This window comes from Nelumbo nucifera, chromosome 7 (genome assembly GCF_055504915.1).
Source record: "Nelumbo nucifera cultivar China Antique chromosome 7, China Antique-T2T, whole genome shotgun sequence".
Lineage (NCBI taxonomy): Eukaryota > Viridiplantae > Streptophyta > Magnoliopsida > Proteales > Nelumbonaceae > Nelumbo > Nelumbo nucifera.
The window spans coordinates 22,778,996-22,792,733 of record NC_142655.1 but is presented as its reverse complement, the minus strand read 5'-3'; the positions used below and the strand labels follow the sequence as shown (position 1 = coordinate 22,792,733).

At 34.3% G+C, this 13,738-nt stretch overlaps 1 non-coding gene across 1 annotated transcript; it reads right to left on the bottom strand.

The window, feature by feature from the left end:
* Positions 1 to 13,146: 13,146 nt before the first annotated feature.
* Positions 13,147 to 13,230, bottom strand: TRNAL-CAA (transfer RNA leucine (anticodon CAA)). The gene has a single exon. It is a non-coding gene; the product is annotated as a tRNA-Leu (tRNA).
* Positions 13,231 to 13,738: the final 508 nt, after the last annotated feature.

Genomic DNA, 13,738 nt, shown 5'->3' with positions numbered 1-13,738 from the left:
GTTGTCTGAAAAATAAAAATCAAAATATTTCCAAATCTCTAACCCTTTTCATTGAATCAAAGAATTTATGTGATTTTGGGTTATAAGGGTACTTTGGCTACAGACCTATATTATTAAGCACAATTCATTTCCAAATCCCTAACCCTTTTCAGTTTCCCCCAATTCATTCTGATTATTCACCTATATTATTAAGCATACATCCTCTAAAGAAAAGCAGAGAGCCCAAAATCAGAACATCAAGAATGTTTGGAAATCATTGATGATACTTGGAAAGAGGAAGTTGATGGAGATCCAACGATCCAAGTTTTTTAAAAACTTAAAGCTTGCAAGAGTAAATTAAAGGAATAATAAAAAAAGAAGAAAAGTTTGAGTGGATTTAAATTCAGAACTCAAAGCTTTAATTACAAATTCAACAAATGAAGCAGAAAGAGTCCGGCCTATTATCCACTTTGAGTTCACTTCAAAATTAATGTGATAAGTGGTTGCTAGAACAGATATGGATATTAAAATCAAGAGAATTTTGGTTGCATAAAGAAGATAAGAATACATGAAACTTTCATCAAATAGTAAAGGCCAAGAAAAGAACACAAGGAATTGAGTAGCTGAAAACTAAAAAGGGGGAATGGTTATCAGATAGAATAAAAAAAGAAGGAATTTCAAGATTTTGTACAAGAATATGGGCAACAAGAGGGGTCTTTGATCCTACCCTCATTTCAGATTTACACTTTACTCAAGTTTTAAAGTCTCAAAGTCAATCACTCATGTCACCTCCTACTTTTGAAGAAATCATTGAAATGCACCCTCACAAAGCTCTGGCCTCTAGGTCCTGACAGATTCATTGCTTTCTTTAATCAAAGAATCAAAGATATTGGCGTGTAACAGAGCAAGGTTTGGCTGAACGAGATGGCTGTTGAACCAATGATAAAGTTTATGCCACTAATAAAATACATAAGCTCCATGTCTATCACAATAGGGTCATGAATTTATTACTAGCATAGAACGTTATCATTGGTTTCATAGTCAGTCGATCAGCCATCGCAGTTCAGCTAATCTGGATCCCATGTAATAGGCTTGAATATCATCAAATGGTTCTCTCATTTTTTTTTAATCATAGTTTTCAAAACTGGACCAGACCAGACTAGATCAGACCAGACCAGATAGTCGGATCAGAAAAACTGGGAACTGGTCACCCGTTTTCCCCAAAAATCGGATTTTCCCCCAAAACCGTTGATTTTGGTCAGCGAACCACTGAACCGAGCAATTAACCGTTCAAACAGTTTTGACCATTTTTTTATTTTTTTTTCTGTCAGAACAGGCTGAGCATTCGGTCCGAATAGTCGAACCGTTCGACCCAGTAACCAAACCCCTGATCGGTTCGATCACCGGCTCGGTTTTAAAAACCATGTTTTTCACACAGGAATTTTTCGTCTAGAAATAAATAACACAAAATTTCACTTTTATTCCCAAAAGAAGAGCACCGGAATCTCCTATGACTAGGCCTATAAGTTTATGTGATGTGCTCTACAATATCATTTTAAAATGGATGGTGGATAGAATGCAACCTCTACTACAAAATGGGTTGGAATTTTCTCTTGGCTATTCTAGAAAAAATGATTTTTACTACTCAATAGTCAAGCTCAATAGAGGTATCAGACAAAGATAAAGAGATCCTCTATCTCTTTACCCTTTTTATCATTGGCATCTAAGCTTTATCTCTCATCTTAATTAAGAAGATGTGCTAAATATATCAGTTTCCGAACCCACTAACAAACCAAATAAGGGGGTAAGGATTAGTTGAACACGATACTTGTTCAACATGCTGTGGAACCAATAATAACTCTTCACACCAGTAATAAAATACATGGGACCCACAATCATTTAATTTCTCAGTGTGTGTCCCATGTAATTTATTACTAGAAATGCAAAATGGGTAGTGCCGCTCGGTCGTGTCATATCGGCTTGACCCGCGGACCTAAAACCCCAGGCCCAGCATGGCCCACACAATCATGTCGGGCCTGTCACAGCCCACATGCCATCATACCAGGCTGGTCCAAAGTTGGGCCGGGCCATGCTGGGCCACATGCGGCACAGCCCGGTTTACACCTCTATTTATCACTAATGTGGGAATTAGCATTGGTTATGCAGCCTGCTGAGCGGCTTTCTCATTCAGCTAATCCAAATTCCAAATAAGGAGACTTAGAACATGTGGTCACTTTTTAAGGTTAACATACTCTTCCCAGTAGGATTATCAATGGAACGGATATTGGTCCAACCTGACCCGATCCAATATGAATTCATTACAGATAAATCAAGTTCAATCCAATCTGACAAATATATTGGACCATAAAGTCTTAACTGGTCCAAATTGGTTCTAATTCAGATTGGATCCAACCAAGCCTGATTCATTGACAACCCTATTCTGAAGTCTGATATTCTGTCAATAGATCAGATATCAGTTCAACCTGACCTGATCCAATATAAATTCATTATAGATGCATCAAGTCCAATCCAATCCAATAAATACTTTGGACCATTAAATCTACATTGATCCAATTGAATATCTTATTGAACCGTCCAACCAGTTCGAATTGATTTTGATTCGGTAGTACCCAACCCAAATCCAGTCCATTGATACCCCTACTTCCCAAAGATACCCTGATTAAATTCTTGAAACTTAAAACATTTATAATCTTAATGTATCGCCTCTTTGAATCATGAAGTAAATCTCAAATCCTATAAGTCAGAGGTGCAACTGAACTGTATTATAAATATGTGGTTATAAACAAATCTTAGTCAATTTAGTAGGAAATAGTTTGGTTTCAGCCAATTTTGATTTGTTTGAAATTGGAAAGAAAGAAAAAGAAATGGAAAAAAAAAAGAAAAAATAAAAAGGAATGTTTGTTACTTATCAACTCAAAAGTCTTTATCAGTGACCAACCTACCTACCGAAAATTCAAATTTGGCCTGATAAAATAATATCATAAAGATATTTTTATAGTATATGTATATTGTATACTACTATCAAATTAATTAAAAAAAAATCTAAATAGCACAATTTGTTGAAAGGGCCGTTTGATAATGATTGAAGCAAATGGCTTGTCTTGATTTTAAAAATTGCTTTAAAAAAGTATCCATACAATAATTTTTTTGTTAAATACATGTAATAAAATATTTAATTGTTGGTGATAGAACCAACAGTGGCTATTCATCCATTAAAGAGCGCACAACTTATTTAATGGCCTATTCAGTAAATGACAGAAGAATATACCATTGATTTCAGCAAGGGTGCTAGTCGGGTTGGCTGGGCTTATTTAAGCTCAATACAGGCCAAACCATAAGAATTGGGTCTAAGGGTGAGCTCAGCCTAATCCAAATATTAAAATTTGATTTGGTTAATTTATTGTATATCTATGTATGTATATATGTAAACAAATGTATTTATATCTATATCTATATTATTTATAAAAGAGTAAATGTTCCTTTTTTTCTGTAATTTTTATTAGACGTTTTCTATCCTTTTGTCTAAGCATATAACAGACATAAAGAGAGTATATATATCATTTACTCACTTTAGAAACTGTCCATTTATAACCGGTCATAAAATGTCCACTTATTCAAAAACTGTCCATAAATTATAAATAGTTTTGTCTTAGATATTGTCACATACATATGCACGTATAATATAATTGGACTGGACCAAACCCAACCTCAGAACTGAAAATCCAAAACCTAACCTATATAATTGTTGGTTGGGTCAATGTGGGCTTGAATTAGATCCACCCAAGTTGCACCTATATCAGTCATATATCATATATTGTATTTATGGTGTATGTGAAATTGTGGGCTCTAGAGTTCAGTACACCTTTTGTCGTATACTGCGGTGTGTTCCAAAATATTGAGATTTGATGTATTGGTTTGTAGGTAAAATTAACCTAAAATCAATATTATATAAATGTAAGTTTTAGAACATAAGAAATAATCATGTTTGAAATTTTAAATTGTTTTGTGTTTTAGAACCATAAATTAACACACTAAGCTCTAGAAGAATGTGTGTCATTGTGGCACATTTTAATTGGATCTCATTGTGGACGAAATAAAGTGAGGCATTTGAATCCACCGTGCCGCACTGTAGTGTGGTTGAAACCACACCACACTTTCGTAACACCTTGTCAATAATGATGTGGATAGGTCTGGAAACATCATCAACAAAGCTTTTAACAAAGAAGAAATTGGTTATTTATTATAAAACTTTATAAAAAAAATTCATTTCTACCAAAAAATTAAAAAAAAAATTATTAAATATAGCATGATGTGGACTGAGCCATGAGATTTTATAGACAAAAAAACTGTAAGTGTGAATTAATTTGTGTTGTATAGTGCAATGTTTTAAAAACCGACTTAGAATTGGAACCGTTTTGGCCACTGGTTTATGGGTCTACAATTTGATCATTCACTGGATCAAATGAGTCAATGGTTTGACCACCCGGATCAGTGGGTTGCTGACCAAGTCAACATTTTTTTTATATAAGATCGGGTTTGGGATGAAACAGAATCGATATTCTGGATGATTAATTTTCAGGCTGAACAGCCTGACCGTCCAGGCCAACGATGGTTCGAAAACCGCTATGATATAGTGTCAATGAATGCTAACAAGGACGTAACATGGATAGAAACAAACCAGCCACCCAGTTTCATCTAATTTACTGTCAAACACCCCTGAAGTTAGTCTCGTATTGAACTCCTTGTTTAAAAGCTCATAAAATTGGTAGGGCTTGCATGCGGAGGCTTTGATGTAGTGATGCTACATGAGCTGATAAACCCAAAATGTCATAAAGGCTGTGTTTGGTCTCATGGGTATTTATTGAAAAAGCGCCGTTATGTTAGCATTACATAGGCGTTGGTGTTTATCGCAGATGGAGCAAAATGAAACAATTATTTGGTTTTACCGTTCACCAAATAAATGGTAGAATACTGAAACACTTTGATTTTTGTGTATTGAACATTTCAGGAAACGTCAAATTCTTGTTTCCCCCAACGCCCTAGCGTCCTTTAAAACTAAATACTAATGTGGCACATTTTATGGGTATTATTCTAAGATGAAGAATAAAAAACATTTAAAGTAAAGTCCAACCAAACAAAAGAAACATTTAAAGTGAAAAAATATAAATAAACTTTTAATTAGTTGATTTATTCAGGCAATTCAAAAGCCCCTTCCCAAACAGGCATTCAATTGGTTGACTTGTTCCCTAACACCATAGGCTGTCTATAGGCTTACAGCTACATAACAAGCAATGTCGATTTGGGGCTCAGCTTGGATCATACACAGGGGCCAAAATTTTGATATGGGCACTTGGGCAGTGATGTCTCAATTCGAGAAAGGAGGGACAGTGAAACCAAACCGAAAGCTCTCTTGTTTTTTGGTTGGAACCGAAAGTTGTATAAAACGACAGAAATCACAGCTAGAAATCAACTATCCTTCGTGGGATTCCTTTGGCTCTTTCAAAGTAACATTAATTCCTCCGTTAAGTAATTAACTTTACTATTATTAACTTAGTAAGTTATAAATTAATAACTTAACCAATTTATTTTTTTTAGTTGAAATATTAACTACTTAATTAATTAAACTGAATAACTTACATAATTTAATTTACCTTATATAGAATTTCTGAGAAGGCATTAACTTAATTAAGTTTTTATTAATTTAAGTAAATAATGGAACTAACCTAATCAACTTAGTTTACATTAAATAATTATTTAATCTTAGTTAAGTTAATTTAATAACTTAATTAATTAAGTTAATTAATAATTGTTAGTATTAATGAAATTTGATGTTAACAAGGATAAATTGGGCACTCTTGAAATTGAGATTGATTGACTGGAGCCCTAGAAGCATGAAAAGATGTCAAAGGCATCGGGATATGAACCCAAGGGCAAAGATTCTAACGGTTAAATTAGCCAAAGTAGTTAGAAAGCCAAACGGTACCTACTATTCCTTGTTCTCAAGTTATAGGTATTATTGAGCTATTGAATGCAGCATTAATGGAGCTTTGTAATGGATCCTCACGTCGGTTCACAATGACTACCCGCTCCGTTAAAAATAGACACCATTTAATGAGCCCGAACATTTGGCTGAGGTTATTAGTTATTACAGTCAAAGGGGCTCACCATTAAACCAGAAAATAATCAAACAATTATTCTCTGAGGCCCGTAAAAAGATGAGGCCACCATGTGCCACGTGTTGATTAGTCCTATTAATTTGGAAGTATCAAAATTAGAATTTAAAATATATTTAAATTCCATTTTAATTTTACAAAAAATAATACAAGTTAATAATAAAATTAAATATTAGTTTTATAGTTTTTATTAATTTAAAATCCATATAGATTCCATTTAAAGTAACTAAAATTGATTAGATTTAATAAAACTAATTAAATTTAATTATTTTTTATTAATTTAAATTTCATTTAAAATAATAAAATAATAAAAAGTTACAACAATTGCCCACTCTCACTAGGGTCCAACTTGGATTAAAATAAGATCGGCAAGACACATAAACCCAAACAATAATTAAGAATATCATAAGGCTCCTATTTCAATTTTTCTTACAAAGATCATGCATTGCATAGGTCCCAAATAGATACATACTTACGTATATACATACATATATACATATGTATACATACATATAAAGAGAAAAAATAAAAAAAAAAAATGAAGAAGAAATCATATCTCACATGTGAACTAAATTCCAACTAATTATGATACTTGAAAAACATGATACCTAAAACATTTATAAATTATAATCAATCACCTAGCATCATCCAAGTGGTAACCAAGGTTTAAAGTAGACGTATCATATCCTTATCCATGGATGAAGGATATGCCGTGGTTGGGTACATATCCCACAAGCGGTCTCGTATTGATATGCATATACACCTCCATATCAGATATTATCATGTTGTAACGGTGGATATGGTCCAACACACACCAATATAGAAGTATATTGGTGCCTAGTTTGATGAAACTGCATATTGGCTAGTGACCGCTTTTGGATTGTTTTTGAACTTTAATAAAAATTTAAAATTAAATTATAAAAACTGAAATAAATAATTGAAGGTATAATTTTCCCCCAAAAATTTAATAAGAACTAGAAGTTATAAAATTAATTATATGTAAAATAAAACAATTATATATTAAAAAATGAAAATATATTTATTATTTGAAATAGAGTTATTATTTATATATAAATACTAAATAAATATTTTTTTTCAAAAAATTGTTAATAAAAATTGAAAATTATAAGTGATAATTATTGTACATGTGTACATGTTTTAGAGTCCACATAGTGTTGATTGCAGTACTTCTTTTCATATAACCTATTAAATTATGCATTTCCCATGTGTTTATACATTATTTCAGGTTTAGATGTAGTGTCATTCATGTATTTATGTGATTTATATGCATTTCCCCAACATATCCAAGCATTTTAATATCTTTTGTCTGTATTTATGCATCTCCAAAGCATATTTATATCTGAGCTATCTGATACGATATCCAATACCAACATTTTGATCATTGGTGGTAACCAATCAATAAGCATTCCTCAAAAATTCAGAATTTTATATTCTGCAATATAAAATATATATTTTTTGGCAAAAATAGTGTGCCAAGGAGGCTTAAAACATATAGGTCGCAAAAAAATTACTAAAAATAAAAGAAAATCACCCGATCAACAATTGAGAACAAAGTTATGGCATTTCAAAATTTTTAGCAATTTGTATTTTATAACCTAGACCTATTCATGAGTCGGGTAGCCCCGATGGCCCGGCCCAACCCAGCCCGGCTGCGGTCAGGCTTGGACATATTATTAGGCCCGTGGGCCCAGGCTCGGGATTTCACAAAAAGCCTGGCCTGAGCCCGGCTCCGCCCGAAAGATATAAAATTAAAAATATAATATTTGTAACCCTAACCCAAATGTTCATTCAAACTCATCCTTGTTTTGTTTGAGGTTCGAAGACCTAATCCCCTTCACAGCGGCGGTCGACAGTAGTGCTTCTACAATCTACACTCAAGCAGCGATCCGATGACCGGCGAGGCGACAACATCTCTCTGGGCTCTGTCCTCAACTATTTCTCAACAGCGTGACGGCGTCCCCATTTCTCTGAGCTATGCTCCATTAGCGGCAAGCCAACAACGAGTCCCCATTTCTTCAAGCTCTGCTTTGCTCCAAACACTCCCAAGTCCCAACATCAGGTTGATAGCATCTACAGTGCAACGGTGAACTCAGATCCGAAGCGTTGGTAGTTCAGAAAATCATCATCCTGCGGTGAACTCAGATCGACAGCATCTACTCTCTCTCTCCTGAGTTCACCAACCCTGCGGTGAACTCAAATCTGAGGCGTTGGCAGTTCGGAAAATCGTCGTCCATCTCTCTCTCTCCCCAGTTCGCCAATCCTGCGGTGAACTCAGACCTGCAACTGCAATGTCGGGCTTCGGCCTCGGGCCTCGGGCTTTCACAAGAGCCCGGCCCATGAGCAGGTCTATTGTAACCCATAACCTGCTAACCATATCAAGCAGTGCAATAGTTAAACTTCCCAGATTGAATAGGTTTTGACCAGATCAATGGTTTTTGGACAATTTATGAGTTTTAGGTTAACCCAGTTCAGAATCGGGACCGGGTTGTGGGTTGAATGGTCCAACTGGGTCAATGATAGTTTGAAATCATTGCTTCTACTAGCACCATTTTTCACCAGTTCTATCCCTTCTTAATATGAATATTATCAAGGATAGCCTTCTTATCAAACGAGGTTATCACCATTGTATACCCTTAAGCTGTTAGTACCATCAGCTGGCTGTCCCATTCTTTTCTCATCGACATGTCGATTACAAACTTGGTTTCTTCACTCTGTTCGTCATCCCAAGCTGGTTGTCCCAAGCTGATTACAAACTTCGTTTTCTCCCTTCTAGACTATGATAACTCGTTTTGCCCTTTCTCTAAGTTAGGGGTGTCAATTGGATTGAATTTGGTCCAATCCGATCCAGTTCAATGTGGGTCTATTATAAATGGACCAAATTCCATCCAATCCAATGAATATTTTGGACCAGTCCAATTCAATATTTAGGTTGTCCAATCTGTTTAAATTTATTTTAATTTAGATTGGTTTTAATCCAAACCTAGTCCATTGACACCTATATTCTTATCTTCTATCAATAGACCAGATATTGGCTCAATCCAATCCATATAAATTCATTACAGATGGATCAGGTCCAATCCAATCCAATAAATATTTTCGACAATGAAGTCTAGACTAGTCCAATTCAATGTCTTGTTGGTCCATCCAATCTATCTAAATTGATTTTGGTTTGTATGGGATCCAATCCAAAACCAGTCCATTGACACCCCTACTGTAAGCAATGCTTTGACATTTTCGTCCTTGAAAGGGCATTTCCGTTGCCTTCATTTTATGAAATTTTAAACGAACCACTCATTGGCTTAAAACATTTAGCACAAAATGTGCAACATGGTGTAACAATAAGAGTTTTTTAGGAAGATTGTCATGACAGCCCAAATGACCAAAAGATGTACTGAATTACTGAGTTACTGAGTTTCTAGGGTCTTGTCTATAAAGATCAAGACCCTTAGGTAACTTAGTATCCTAGTCAAACATGGTCTAGTAAGTATTCTGGTCTACCATGGTCAAGGGGACCGTTAAAGAAAAGATTTTAGGGAGAAGTGCACTGCAGAGTGCAGCCCAATGCAGAATTCTGAAATTACAGTCCCCTATAGTGTACTAGTAGCGGGGTTAAGAATTCTGAGCTGGGCTGATCAGTCATTCTCCCAATATTTTATGCACTGCCACTAGCTCTCTAGGGTATGAGTCTTTCCGGCTTCCCATCTTTCATTGCCAGACAAAAAAAAAAAAAAATACAAAACTCTCCCTCACCATCTCAGGCCCACCCAAAAAAGAAAAAACAAAGCAAATTAAAATTGACCTAATGAAAAACCTAATCAATTCTAAGAACAGGCACACCCAAATTCATGAAGAAGACAAGCTAAACTTTAAAAATTCGGGAATACCATCAACCACCTTAAGCAAGCATCTTTCATCAATTCCTTTGTTAGCTAGGAGATCAATGCAGGATTTTCATCTCATAAGATACGGTCAGCCTAATATTCATTCTTTTTACTATGTTCTTAATCTTGCACAAGATGTAAATAGAATTCCATGTGTAAACCTGTCTATCGCTTTGGAATTGTGTACAAAACTATGATGATCATGATTATATAACCATCATCATCCATGCCTTATCCCAACTATATGAGGTCAATAATAATAACAATAATAATAATAATAAGCTAAATTTATAAATTAAATAAATAAATATATATATATATATATATATATATATTAAAGGACTATGACTTTAACGTGTATTTCCTACAATTTTTCAAACCCATAAAAATCACCACTATCCACTGAGTTTTGTATGTTGAGACCTATTATTCTCTAAATATGTATATGCAATAACTTAATAACATCAAAGTGTTTTGCTATAATTTAATTAATAGAGTCAAGTCTAGAAATTGCCATATTACCTAGCTCAATCTACTATGTGCATATACAAAACATTATTTTTAATTTGTATTAAATTTTTTACATTAAAAGGGGATTTAGGATTCAGGTAAATTTATTTTCTATTCATTGCATAAATTTTTTATATTTAATTTTATAAAATTTATGTTAATTTTATGCAAATTTATGAATATTCTAAACAAACCAGATATTTGGACATGTAAACAGATTAAATTTGAATCCATGCTTACGTGTCCATAGGATATATCAAATCAAACTCGGATCTCTTGGATACTTTATCGGATCAAATTCAGATATATGTAAAAACATACACTAATCTCTTTTTTTCATAGAGAAGGGAAAAAAAAAGGAAGATTTGTACTTAGATATGGGTAAGGCTATCAATGGACCAGATTTGCATTAGATCCAATCAAATCAAATATGCCTACCAAAAAAAAAATCAAATTCAATAAGTGTCACTACCCCCCAAATTAATTTGTTGGAAAGACATTTAATCAATCAAATATCACCTTATTAGTTAATTACCACTTTTCTGATATTGATTGATTGGTTATAAGTTTTTCTATTATCATAGCCAAATTCATCTGATATTGATTGATTGGTTATTTTGAAGCAATATATGATTGAAAGAACATGTCATAAATGAGATTTCAACATCTGGAAGACCCAAGACTTTGAGTCTAGCATTCCACTGGACCATCCAACATGATAATAATCAATTCCAAACGATGACATGTTTATTTGATATCACCAAAGTTAATACTTGAATGGCAAAGAAAAAGATGAGAGCCCGAGAAAGTGACTAAAAGGAAAACAAAGTGGATCAACATCTTTGAGATGGTGGTCTGAACACAAGGCTAGCCAAGGCAAGTATAGGCATCATAATAAAAAAAAAAATGTGCAGCAAAAGTTCACTTTAGATCTGCTTCAGGTTATGTAATCCATCACAAGTGATGAACCCACATGGGGCCCACATGGTGCAGGAGGCTCACTCGGGCTAGGGTTATGTTTCTAGGAGATTTTTTTCTTTTCATGTTAGGAGTCAAAACAAAGTTTCATGGAAATGGAAGGATCTTGGCAAGTAGGAGGGTCCTTGATAAAGGAATTGTGTAGAGGGTTAAATAAAGGGGAAGATTGACATATAGGATGATCTTTGGATTTCTTTTCTTTTTTTTTTGGCATTTGGTGATACGTACCACTAATAATCCCTTTCCCCAAGTTGATGGTTGCAAGAATCAAATCCGCATCTATGTCAGAGTGAATCAACTAACATACCAATTGGTTTGACCAATGGCCATGATGGATGCTGGAAGAATGTTGGAGCAGTGAGTAATTTTTTTCTGATGGGATTGTTTCAAAAACCGCTTAGATTAGGAGGGTACTTGGTTCTGTTTACATTTATGGGTGGTCATTTATTTGTGTTTTTTCACTTTAAATGTTTTTTGTTTTTGTTGTTTGGTTGGATTTCACTTTAAACGTTTTTTATTTTTCACTTCAAATTAATACCCATTAAAGTGTGACACATCAGCATTTGGTTTCAAGAAACACTGGGGCGTTGGGGGAAACAAGAATTTGGTGTTTCCCCAAATGCCCCCATGCACAAAAATCAATTTTTTTTTCAGTTTTTTACCGTTTATTTGATAAAAAGTGAAACCAAACAGTTGTTTCATTTTGCTTTATATGAAATAAACGCCAACGCCTATGTGGTGCCGATGTAGCGTCGTTTTTTCAATAAATGCCAATGGAACCAAACACATACTAGATCATCCAAAACTGAACAGGAAGATAGAGATAGTGTTTGTTTCCATTGTTGTTTATCAGAGAAACGGTTCCAACTCAGCACCAAGTAGGTATTTCCCTGAATGGAGCTTTTTTTTTTTTGTTTAGCACATGTGGCACGTTGAATTGTCATTTGTTCCATTTTCATGATAAAATTCTTTCAAACGTTTGATTAATGACAATGGAACCAAACAGACCTAAAAGGCTAAAACTGTGTCGATTGATAATCAACCTATTTTATTGCCTTGAGAAGTGACTGAAAGCAGTGAAAAACAGAAACAACCCGATAATGTATCTAATCTAGTATTAAAAAAAAAATTGAGACTGTTAATTTTTTATCAATGTTTGGATAGTTGATAAAGAAAATTAGATGACATTCGAAGGGCATTTGTGTCTTTTTCAAATACCACTTAACGACTAATTAACGACAGATATTGAAGAATGTTATGGAAACTCCTGTGGAGTGAGTCAAAAGTCAAGCAATTCCTGTGGTATTTGATCAATGAAAAATACAATATTTTGCCAATTGGTCTGAAAAAAGATGTTAAAATTGAATGGGGAATCTGATGTGTACTGAAGTGGTGAGAGAGCGACTGAGTGCTCACACCTCATAAATGGTTTAATTGATTGACCCTCAACAGCCTCAAGCTTTTGTCCCCTAGAAGTTATTTTGGTCCAGCCGATATCATAAAATTGGTAACCAAGGAGGTTGTATATATCAAAATTCACAGGAGGTTTTGATAAAAAGAATAAAAACAAGGTAAGAAAATGCTGTCAGAAGTGCGATTTGAACCCACGCCTCCTTTCGAAGACCAGAACTTGAGTCTGGCGCCTTAGACCACTCGGCCATCCTGACATTTCATCAATTCTGGTATCAGGTTAAAATGTAGAATATATATAGCCAATTAACAATGCGCTGTTAAAGAATTACAATGCAACGTATTGAGTGGGCCGGAGTGGGCACCAAGAACCCCTAGGGGTAATCGGGTGATCATGGGGACACTTGTGATAATAAAGGGCTATAGCCCAAAGGCCTGGGCCCGGTCAGAATGGGTTCCAGGCCTAATTTTGTGAATAAAATAGTGAGTAGTTATAATATGTTATATTATTACTATATATCATATAATATGCAATATAAAATATCATAAATAATATATAATATAAGTGTTGTTTTATAATATAGCATAAAATAACACATATAAATAATATGGTAAAATTTACGGTGCATCCACTGCACCCTGCAGCAAGAGATGTGGATTAGTAATAAAATGACAGTCACAAGTAATACTTTTAACGTTGTTGAAGTCTTAATAGTAAGTACATCCTGTAAATACGAAAGTATATTTTTTGGAATGGGACTTATG